Here is an 11330-nt window from a genome sequence, read left to right as displayed (position 1 = left end):
CCTCCAGAAAGACACCTTGACCTTGGCCCAGCGAAACTGATTTTTGACTTCTGGTATCCAGAATGGTAAGAGAATAAATCTGTGTTGTTTTTAAGCCACTGTGTTTGTGGTAATTTATTACAACAGTGGCTGGAAACTAATACAGGCAGTGACAAAAGACTGTCAGAAAGTCTGGCCCATAGAAGAATGGTAGGACCTGTACAAGCAAAGATGAGGGATGGGGGATCAGGGGGTAAAAAATGCAGATGGGGGAAGATGACAACGTCCACAGCATACTCAGGAACCAGGAAACAAGCCTTCTAGAACAAAAGATGGTGCTGGGAAATGAGGCTGGGTTGGTAGGGTGCTCAACTCCAAAATGCTGAGTGGCTAGATTGCCTCCTTTCTGAGTTGAGCTGAGTCCTGCAGGCTTTGGGGAGTAGCCAAAGGAAGAGGAACTTCAGGCTGACTTATAAGATTTGGAGCAGAGAAACACTTCATTTAAAAAAAAATTTTTTTTGTACATTTATTTACTTATGAGAGACAGGGAGAGACAGCTCAAGCTGGGGAGGGTCAGAGAGAGAGGGAGACACAGAATGCAAAGCAGACTCCAGGTTCTGAGCTAGCCGTCAGCACTGAGCCTGACGCGGGGCTCAAGCCCACGAACCGTGAGATCATGACCTGAGCTAAAGCCGGACGCTTAACTGACTGAGCCACCCAGGCGCCCTGAGAAACACTTCAAATACAGAGACTAGTTAAGTTTCCAATAGTCTTTGATTAAGGATAGTGGCAACGTATATCTTTCAGGGTTCTTAATACCTGATAGATAAATGACAGATAGATATGAGAGATAGATTGAGACCAAGACTTCTCTCTCTCTCTCTCTCTCTCCTCTCTCTCTCACTTACGTACCTACAGAGAAGGAGACAGAGGTACTTATTCTAAGGCACTGGCTTAGGTGTGTGTGGGGCTGACAAGTTGAAGTTCGCAGGGCGGCCAGGCTGGAGACTCAGAACTTAGGTGGCGGTTGGCACTGCAGTCTTGAGGCAGAATTACTTCCTTTCTGAGAAAATTAGTTTTTGCTCTTACAGTCTTTTGTGGAGACCCATTAGGAACCCCAGAGTTGATATAAAGATGATCCTGAGCTGAAGATATTTGAGATTCAACAGACAAAGAAAAATGCCTTCTCAGGGTTCCCCCTGTCTGACTGACATCAGCAACTTCTGGGAAATAAAAAGCTACCGTGAATTCCTCTTCAGGACAGATCTATTCCCAGAAGGGAGAATGTGAATAAAACCTACCCCAAATCCCGTGTGCAGAGGAGACTTTTATGGCCCTGGAAGAGACAGAAAGACTATTCATACCTGTAGAGACAAACATCACAAACTTTCTTATCTCCTGTTTATTCTTCTGAAAACCCATTATTTTTCCAAAAAGTCGTTTGTTTTCCATAAGTGCCTTTCTTCCAAACCTCTTCACCCCTATCATGGTATATAAGCCCCAAATTCTAACCACTCCTATGAGATACTGATCACTGAGGTCTCATCATTGTGCTTTATGCACATTGAATGAGTAAATAAACTCCATTTTTTCCCTCCTGTTAACCTGTCTTTTGTCAGTGTAATTTGCAGCTCCCATGTACTCACCCTAAGAGGAATGAGAAAAATTTTTTCCTCTTCTACACTTTAAACTGATTGGGGGCACATGGGTGGCTCAATCAGTTAAGCCTCGGACTTGATCTCACAGTTTGTGGGTTGAAGCCCCGCGTCGGGCTCTGTGCTGACAGCTCAGAGCCTGGAGCCTGCTTTGGATTCTGTTTCCTTCTCTCTCTGCCGCTCCCTGGCTCACATTAAAAATTTTTTTTAAAAACTGATTGGATAAGGGGTGGCTGTGTGGCTCAGTCAGTTAAGCATCTGACTTCAGCTCAGGTCATGATCTTGCAGTTCATGAGTGGTATCAGCTCAGAGCCTGGAGCCTGCTTCAGATTCTGCGTCTCCCTCTCTCTCTCTGCCCCTTCCACACTCACACTCTCTCTCTCTCTCAAAATAAACATTAAAAAATTTTTTAAAAATCAAACTGATTGGATGAAGTCCATCCATATGATCAAGGATAATCTTTATTTAAGTCCACTGATTGTAGAGGTTAACCACATCTACAAAATATCTTCACAGCAACACAAACTTAGTGTTTGATTAAATAACTGGGTACCACAGCCTAGCCAAGTTACACATAAAACTAACCGTCACAGCAAAGAAAGGATGGGTAATGTAAAAAAAAAAAAGGATTAAGAAAATATTAGCGTTTCGTTGTTGGCTGGGGTATGGAAGTAAAAGATATCCAAAGTTTTAAGCTTGGAGTCAATGGTTTGCAACTATCCATCTCACTTCTGTCCTGTCCTTAACAATGGCACACACATTTCCAACAACTCATTGCAGTCAGGGATGCAATGTGTGGCAAGGTGACAAAGGTCCACATAGGGATGGTCAATGGCCTTGGCCTTACATGTGCAATTCTTTAGGTGAAATTAATCCCAATAGAAATATTAACCTGGTTCTTATAGAAAAAGAGTCTATTACTAAAGAATTGAATAATCAGTCAGACAGAAGGAAAAAAAAAAGAGCAAGAAATGATGTGAAAAGATTTTATGAAACATGAAAAAAAATTGTCACGTCCCCCTGGCTTTGCCATACTGATTGGTCAACACACTTGCTTTAATCCATTGAAATTTAAACAATTGGTGTAACCTTGAGCACAGGTCTACAAGCTTTCTACATTTGACCTAAGATTTATTTATCTGGGTTGGTGTTTTCCTGAGTTTCATTTCTATTTTTAGGTTTGGGTTTCTTTCTAAGTGACACACGGGTACTACTTGTAAATTATAAGCTTGGCGTCTTGGCAACTGTAATAACGAAAACCTGAAGTATGAAGATTAAAAATCCTGTCTGGCCAGGTTTTCAATTGAGTCTGGATGCACTTCACTTACTCTGTTACACCGGTAACTTGTTGCCAACAGAAACTTAAAGAAGCGCTTTCTGCAATTAATATGTTAACTATCGTTAATGGCTTTGTTTTCTCCAGAGGAGCTACCAGCATAGGCGTTAGACTTTAGTCTTGATAAACTGGTTCTGAGAAATGAAAAGCATAAGAGTTCAGCAAAGAGACCACAACCAGGCAATGAATCAAGCTGCACAATGCTTTGCCCTCCAAGGTGAATTAAAACCTTGAACTTAGAAGCCAATATGACAGACTTTATTTAATGTGTCACAAACGATTGGTGACACAAGCTTCCTGGCCTCCGGTCCAAACCTTACTAAGCCAGCAAACATACCGCTTTCTACAGCCCCAAGGGCACCAGGCCCCCAGCACACCCACTGCGCCCCAGTGCTCCAGATCAGCGCTTTATGCTTTACCCACTCAGGAGAAACCGTTTTTTCCACACCTCACTTGGTTCTTCACCCTATCGTCAGGGTGTTTAAATTGCACCCATAGACTGCTGACTAAGCTAGGGGTCCAGGAGGGAGGGAATTAATGTTTGATATTAGCCCCTACTATTGAAGTCACTAGGCATCTTTCATCTATTTTATCCCTTTTACCTGCTTTATCTCTTTACTTATCCTTGTGAGCTAAGCATAATTATTAACATACCCATCTTATCACCGAGCAAAATAAACTTGAGAGAAATGAAATTAAAGTCTCATAGCTAATATGTGATGGAAATAAGATTGTATCCTGGTCCTTTTGAACCCAAATATTGATCCTTTAATCAATTTCACACCTTCATTTTGTCTAGTTTATCAGGGTAATTTCCTCAGAAAAGGGATGCCTCTTCTTGGTTGACCCATCACTAAGTGTGTGTGGCGTCGTCCTGCAGCTTACCTACACAGTGGACATTTCCCCAAACATTTGTTTACTTAGTACAAACAAGGAAGAATCCACTTGGGCCTCCAAACTGTTTTTTTCAGTTTCCTGTTTGAATCTTTCTAGTGTGGTGGAGCAGGGGTGGGTCATTCGTCCAGTGGAGCTCTGCAGCTCGGGGTGCAGGGGCCACAACACCCCCTCACCTTCTGGAGGAGACAGTCATGGCTCACGAGGTCCTGAACTCTGAAAGAGTACAATGAGCTGCCAGGGCCCTTCCAACACCAGTAAGACTACATCACACGGCAATGTCATAGTGCCATTTTCAAGGGGATTTCATATCCATTATCTCATCCCAACTTCAAACACCATTCTCAGAAAATTAAGTTGCAGGAAACTTTTATTCTCCCCTCCACCCTGTGTGCTGGAACAAGAAGAGGAATAACATAAGCCTGTCCTGGTTAATTGCGGTTAATAAATGCATGATTTCAGTCTGATTGTCCACAGGAACCAAGTTGTTTCTCAGTGTCATTTTGACTTGTGAGGACATGAGCTGAGTTATATGAAATGACAGTTGATCTATGAAAGATTCCCAAGTGATGAATTCAGGGCATTTGAAAGGGTCTTTCAGAGCTGATTAAAAAAAAACCACACACACACACACACACACACACACACACATATATATATTTATTTATTTATTTAAGTAATCTCTACACCTAACATGGGGCTTGAACTCACTACCCTGGGATCATGCATCATAGGCTCTTCTGACTGAGCCAGCTGGACTTTATATTTGTGCTTTCGTGCTTCCATTCTCCCTCCCTGCTCCTGCTCCCAGTGGCTCAGGGCTGAGGAATGTGGCAAGAACATCTGTGATTTTCTCACCTTCTACATCAATCTCAAGGTCCATGAAATCTTGAGATGTAAAGATGTAAAGATCCAACTAGATTCAACTAGAGCTTTTCTTGAAACTTTGGGTGTAAACTACCCAAGGAAACCTTGTGAATCACTTAACATCTCCTGGTACCAGTTTCTTCATTTTTAAGTGGAGATAACAAAATCTACCTCACAACTCTGATGAAGATTAAATGAGGTAATACCTGTGAAATTAAGATGCTTATTAAAGGTAAATTAATTATTATTAGTTCTTAATGAGTGATACTTGGGGGCAAGGATAAACTTTACTAGGTTATTCCAATCATGCCATTTAGGCAATCACCTATGAAATAGAGTTGGTACATTGGGACAGAACAATTTTCATCAACATAGTACCTAAGAAAGATGGAAATACTTTCTAAAGAGCTACACTATAAAATCAAAATGCAATGGAATGAAAGCAGAGATATGCTGTCCCCTTTAGGGATCTTGACTCATAGTTTAAATAAAGAAAATGAAAAATATTAATGCAAGTGAAGTATTCTTCTATCAGTCTGAAGGAGTCCGGGAAGATGGAAGGTTGTGGATCAGCAATAAGAGTAGAATGAAACTGGAGGGGGATGTTTCCCACCTTAGCCCCATCTGGCAGAGAGTGTGCTCCTTCAGTCTCTTGTATCTTTACCCCCTTACTCAACTGGAATTATCCCATCTGCGGTCACATATGTGGCAGTAACTCCCGTCTTTAAATCTGCCCTACCTTACCTCACACTCCCTTTAGAGATACTGTCCCATTGCTCTGCTCTCCATAGTAAGTACAGGTTTTGAAAGTGTTGTCTACCCACCTTGGTTCCAAGGCCCACCTCTCATTCACTCTTCATCCCGTCCAGTCTAGCTTATGCCCTCAAGCCTCCATTGGGGGAACTCTTGCTGAGGTCCAACAAAAGCCCTTCTGTTTGCCAAGTCCAATACACCTTTCCATCCTCATCCTCCTGGACTTCTCAGCCACTGATACATGTGACCGGTGGCTCCTTCTAACAGTCTCTCTTTGGAATCTGTGACATCATGCTCTTGGTTTTTCTGCCACTGCCTAGTGGCAACTTTTCAGTCTCCACTGTTAACACATCGGTAGTGCACAACAATTAAGTGTAATGAGTTCCTCTGATCTCAGTGCCCAGGCCCCTTCTTAGGCAGTTTCATCCGTTCCTACTGGGTTTTTTTCAAGTGGTTCACAGATTCACACACCACCAGCTCACATCTTTCAAATATCTCAAGAGACTCACATATCCAAGTGGTATTTATATCTCCACTTAGAAGTGCTACAGGCATCTTCTACTCCTAACATGTTAAAACCAAAACCACTCTTTGATCTTCCTTGCCCTTCTCCTTGCAACACCCTTTTTTATTATTTCTCAATTCACTTAAGCAGTACCAACTGCCAGAAGCTCAAGCCAGTAAGCTGAAAGTCCTTGATGGCTCTCTCTCCATCACCTGCCATGCCCACATCAGGCCTGGTGCCATCAGTCCTACCTCCCATGTGTAGCTCAAATCTAGACTTCTCTACCACCACCTAGTCCAAGCTGCCATCTTTTCTCCTCTGACCCATTGCAAATCACCTCCTAACTGGTCTCTCTTTTCTCTCTTGTCCTTCCTCAATAAGTTTTTTTTTTTAAGTATTTTTATTTATTATTGAGACAAAGAGAAACAGAGCATGAGTGGGGGAGGGGCAGAGAGATACAGAGACACAGAATCAGGAGTAGGCTCCAAGCTCTGAGCTGTCAGCACAGAGCCCGACGTGGGGCTTGAATCCACTAACTGTGAGATCATGACCTAAGCCAAAGTTGGGAGCTTAACCGACTAAGCCACCCAGGCGCCCCTTCTTTTTTTTTTTTAAGGTAATTTGGAACATTAATTAAAGTTCTTCATTGGCCTTCTGTTATGGAGAGTCCTATAGTAGTTAGGATAGAATCTGGAATCCTTACATGGGCCTCTTGTCTGTGTCTCTGGACTCTTTTCAAGCCACTCTCTTCCCTCTCTTATTATACTTCAGCCATACTTTGCTTTCATTTCTGGTCAAGCTCTTTCTGGCTGTAAGGCCTTTGCATATACTATTTCCCTTGCATGGAATTCTCTTTCCTTCCTTTGCCTTGCTGTTCATTCCTCAACCCATATATTTGTTGTGTGGCAAACTTCTACTTAACCTGCAAGTCTCAATACTCCCTCCTCTGCTAGGCCTTCCTAAATTTTCTGCTGTAAACTGTAGGCTTCTTGGCATATTTGGCTGGCCCTGTTGGTAGAGCATGTGACTTTTGATCTCAGGGTGGTGAATCTGAGCCCCACATTGGGTGTAGAGATTACTTAAAAATAAAATCTCTGCTCCTGACTCATTGCTGTTAGTTCTTGCTGAGGAACAAGTTGGTCAGGAAGCCACACCACATCCATAGCTTTTAAAGACACTGGGAAGACACCCATGGAACCAGAGGTGGCAATTCACCATATTAGAATGACTCTAACCAGCCATAACATAAAATCCTTGGAGAAGGTATCTACTGACTTGATCAGAGGTGCAAAAGAAAAGAATCTCAAAGTGAAAGGACCAGTTCAGATGCCTATCAAGGCTCTGAGAATCACTACAAGAAATATTCCTTGTAGTGAAAAGTTCTAAGATTTGGGATCCTTTTCAGATAAGGATGCACGAGTGACTCATTGATTTGCACAGTCCTTCTGAGATTGTTAAACAGATTACTTCCATCAGTATTGAGCCAGCAGTTGAGGTGGATTGCAGATGCTTAAATCAACCTTTTTAATAAATTGATTATCAGTTAAAAAAAATAAAATAAAATCTTTTAAAAAAAGTAGATCTGTCATAATTTCTTCCCGTAACTTTCCTTCATAATACTATAATTTGTAGTTATATGTTTACTAGTATATTTATTTGTTGAATATCTGTTCCCCCATAGACTGAAAGCTCCATGGGAGTGGAAATCACATGTCTTTGGTGCACCACTGTATACTCATCCTTACCAATGCACCTGAGACATAATAGGTCCTTAATAAATATTTGCCGAATGATGAATAAATTAGTATCTTCCTGATAGATATATTACACTGTGAAAACAGACATCAGAGCCTAACACCAGTAAATATTTATGTCATATAGCTCATGTAGATCCAACTTGCTAGGATTATAGACTCATCAACGAGTCTTTTTCTTTTCTTTCTTTCTTTTTTTTTTTTTTAATTTTATTTTGGAAAGAGAGAAAGAGTGCATTTGTGAGCGAGGGGCAGGGGGAGAAATAGAATCTTAAGCAGGCTCCATGCCCAGCACGTAGCCCAATGTGGGGCTTGATCTCACAATTGTGAGATTATGACCTGACCTGAAACCAAGAGTTGGATGCTCAACTGACTAAGCCCCATAATCCTGTCATTTCTAATCCAAATCTTTTCAGGTCCCATGGGAGCATAATAAAGTCCAGCTGAGCTTTAACACCAGAATTCCTGATTGGGTGGCTCCTTCATAGAGACACATGCCTCGGGGCTCCTGAGTGGCTGAGTCAGTTAAGCTTCTGACTTCTGTGAGTTTGACCCTCACATTGGGCTCTGTGCTGACAGCCTGGAGCCTGGAGTCTGCTTCAGATTCTGTATTCCCTCTCTCTCTGCCCCTCCCCCACTCATGCTCTTTGTCTTAAAAATGAATAAGCATTAAAATAAATAAATAAATAAATAAATAAATAAATAAATAAATAAAAGAGAGACACATGCCTCAGCCCCTCAAAGAGTCACCAAGTATTTTTCAGAGTCCCCTTCTCTACACCCAGCCCCATGGCTCCTCTAGGAGAATGTCATCCTCCTTGGGGGCTCTCATGGGGCTCCCACATGGTAAAGCCCTCAAGGGTCCCCTTAATGCTCTCTTTTGTCTTCACTATGCTGCATGTATCTCCTAGGACTCCTTTCCTTCCAGTCATAGAGCCGAATTCAACTTATCCAAGCATAAAGGGGACATGATTCGTTCTGTGAATCTGAAAGAGCAGGGGCTGAGTGCTGGGAAAAGCTAGAAACAGGAACCTCTAAGCTCTCTGGCCTTGGCTCTCTGCCCCTCATCTCAACTCCTTTCTTCCTGTTGGCTTCATTTTCTCTTCCTGCAGACAAGTTCTCTCCCTATATTTGGGGACATAGCTGCAGGTCTGGGGATTCATGTACAAACCCCACATCCTAGAGAGAAAGGGCTTTCCTCTATTAGCTCTACTTAGAAAAGTCTGAGGGAGGACATGACTTGCCCTGCTTGAGTGGAATCTCTGTCCTGTGTGGCCGGGGCATGGAGTCACAGGTGCGGAGGGCTGGGGAATACTGTCCCTTATGAGGAAAAGAACAAGGAGCACTACCAGAGGAGGAGAAAAAAGTGTATGAGGTGACGTTAGATTGTCTCCTGCACTATGTTTTATGTGCAGCAGTGAGGCTGCCTGTTATGGGTTGAATGGTTAGGGGTTGTATTGAAAAAGACAGGTTGAGGGGGTAGCTGGCGGCTCAATCAGTAGAGCATGTGACTCCTGATCTAAGGGTTGTTGAGTTCAAAACCCATGTTGGGTGTGGAGTGCACTTTAAAAAAAAAAAAGAAGATTATGTTGAGCTCCTAACTGCCAAGTACCTCAAAATGAATTTTTTAAAGTAGGCTTTACACCCAGCATACAGGGTGTGTGAACTCATGACCCTAATATCAAGACCTGAGCTGAGATCAAGAGTCCAAAGCTGGCGCACCTGGGTGGCTCAGTTGGTTAAGTGTCCGACTCTGGCTTACAGTTCAGGTCATGATCTTACAGCTTCGTGGATTTCAGCCCTGCATTGGGCTCTGTGCTGACAGTGCGAAGCCTGCTTGGGATCATCTCTCTCCTTACCTGCCCCTCCCCAACTTGCACTGTCTCTATTTCTCTCAGAATAAATACATAAACAAACAAAAAAGAGTCTCTAAAAAAAAAATAAAAGAGTCTAATGCTTAACTGACTGAATCACCCAGGCACCCATTAAAATGTGATCTTATTTGGAAATAAGGGCATTGCAGATCTAATTAGTTAAGATGGGGTCACACTGGAGTAGTGTGAGCCAGTAATCTAATATAACTGTTGTCCTTATACGGAAATATCAGTCATGATACTTGTTAAACAATAATAGGAAGGTAGATTTCATTCCAGGATATTATGAGAGTAGGTGTGGAGACCACTGCAATGGGGTTTTGGTGGGAGAGAGATGAAGTTTGACCTGGAACACAGGGCAAAGTGGGAACTGATAGCCAGGGAGCAGGCTGGGGGTCAGTGGATGGACAATTACTAAGAGGGAACATCAGAGGTAAGGAGGAGTTTTTTGCTAGGCTAACTTAACAGGATTCTTGCCACAGGCAGCCCAGTGGAGGCAGACATCACTTGTGAGGTGATGGAGGATGACGGACCCAATCAGACACTGAGGGTTAAAATTCTGGCTAAAATGGGGTGACCCACAGAAAGACATGGAACTTGGAAAGTTGAGTCCCTGTTGAGAAGAGTTGGGACCCTGACTGGAGTGTGGTCAGGGAAGAATCTTTATCAGGGAGAACACTGTGTCAAGAAGGAGGCAGAGATCGGAGTGACGCATCTCTAAGCCAAGGGACGCCAAGGATTGCCAGTTGTCACCAGAAGCGAGGAGAGAGGCACGAAACAGATTGTTCCTCCGTGCCCTCAAATGGAACCACTCCTGCCGATGCCCTGACTTTGAATTTCTAGCTTCCAGAATTGTGAGAAAATAAATTTGTGTTTTCCTAAACCACCCAGTTTGTGGTACTTTGTTACACAGCCTCCGGAAGCTAGCACAGGCCCCTTTCCTAACTCTGAACGGCCCTTCCTCAGAATCACGTAGTTCCTCATAAAACCTCCCTACACCTTTTGACCAGCTTCGGACTATACCTGACCCCCTGGGGGGTTCAAAACCAAACCCAGGAATCTGGAAGCAGCTAATGCCACCTCCCTTGTATCTGCTCCCCCGTGCCCACTTCTCTACCCGGTAACCATGGCCCCCAAGGCGCATGCCCAGTGTAAGCTTTTGGCTCACAGGGGAATGCTCCGCTATGGGTCTCTTTTATTGGCAGGGGGAGAATACTTTGACTCAATACTTATGAAGTTGGGCAGTTGTATTTTTCATTCGAAATGAATAATTTGGCATTTTGTTTTATACATTTATACATACACTCCTATGTTTGAGCTTCGTTAGTGAGGTAGTATGTGAGTCCTGTTTGGGCTACTGATTAAGATTCGGAATCTGCAGAGGTGAGAACCAAACTCCCTGCTCCTGTCTGAGAGAAAGCCAGGTGACACCTGCCTCCGTGACATCACATTGTTCCTTCCCACTGACGTGTCTTCATAGATGAGATGAACGCTGCTAATAGAACCGTTTTCTGCCCATGGACCATGCCCCTCAGTCCTGAGGATTAGAACCAAATATGGCTGTTTTTCTACATTATCCCTGAAAGCTGTTCTGATTTTATTTCATCTCGAATTTATTTTTATCCTATAGAAAATAAAACACTCCCAACTGATTAACTCTACCATTATTCAGTGGTAGCTTCAAATCCCTAAGAATACTTGTCCTTGGGCATA

The sequence above is a fragment of the Suricata suricatta genome, chromosome 10 (assembly GCF_006229205.1).
Source record: "Suricata suricatta isolate VVHF042 chromosome 10, meerkat_22Aug2017_6uvM2_HiC, whole genome shotgun sequence".
Classification (NCBI taxonomy): Eukaryota; Metazoa; Chordata; class Mammalia; order Carnivora; family Herpestidae; genus Suricata; species Suricata suricatta.
This window is presented reverse-complemented; position numbering follows the sequence as displayed.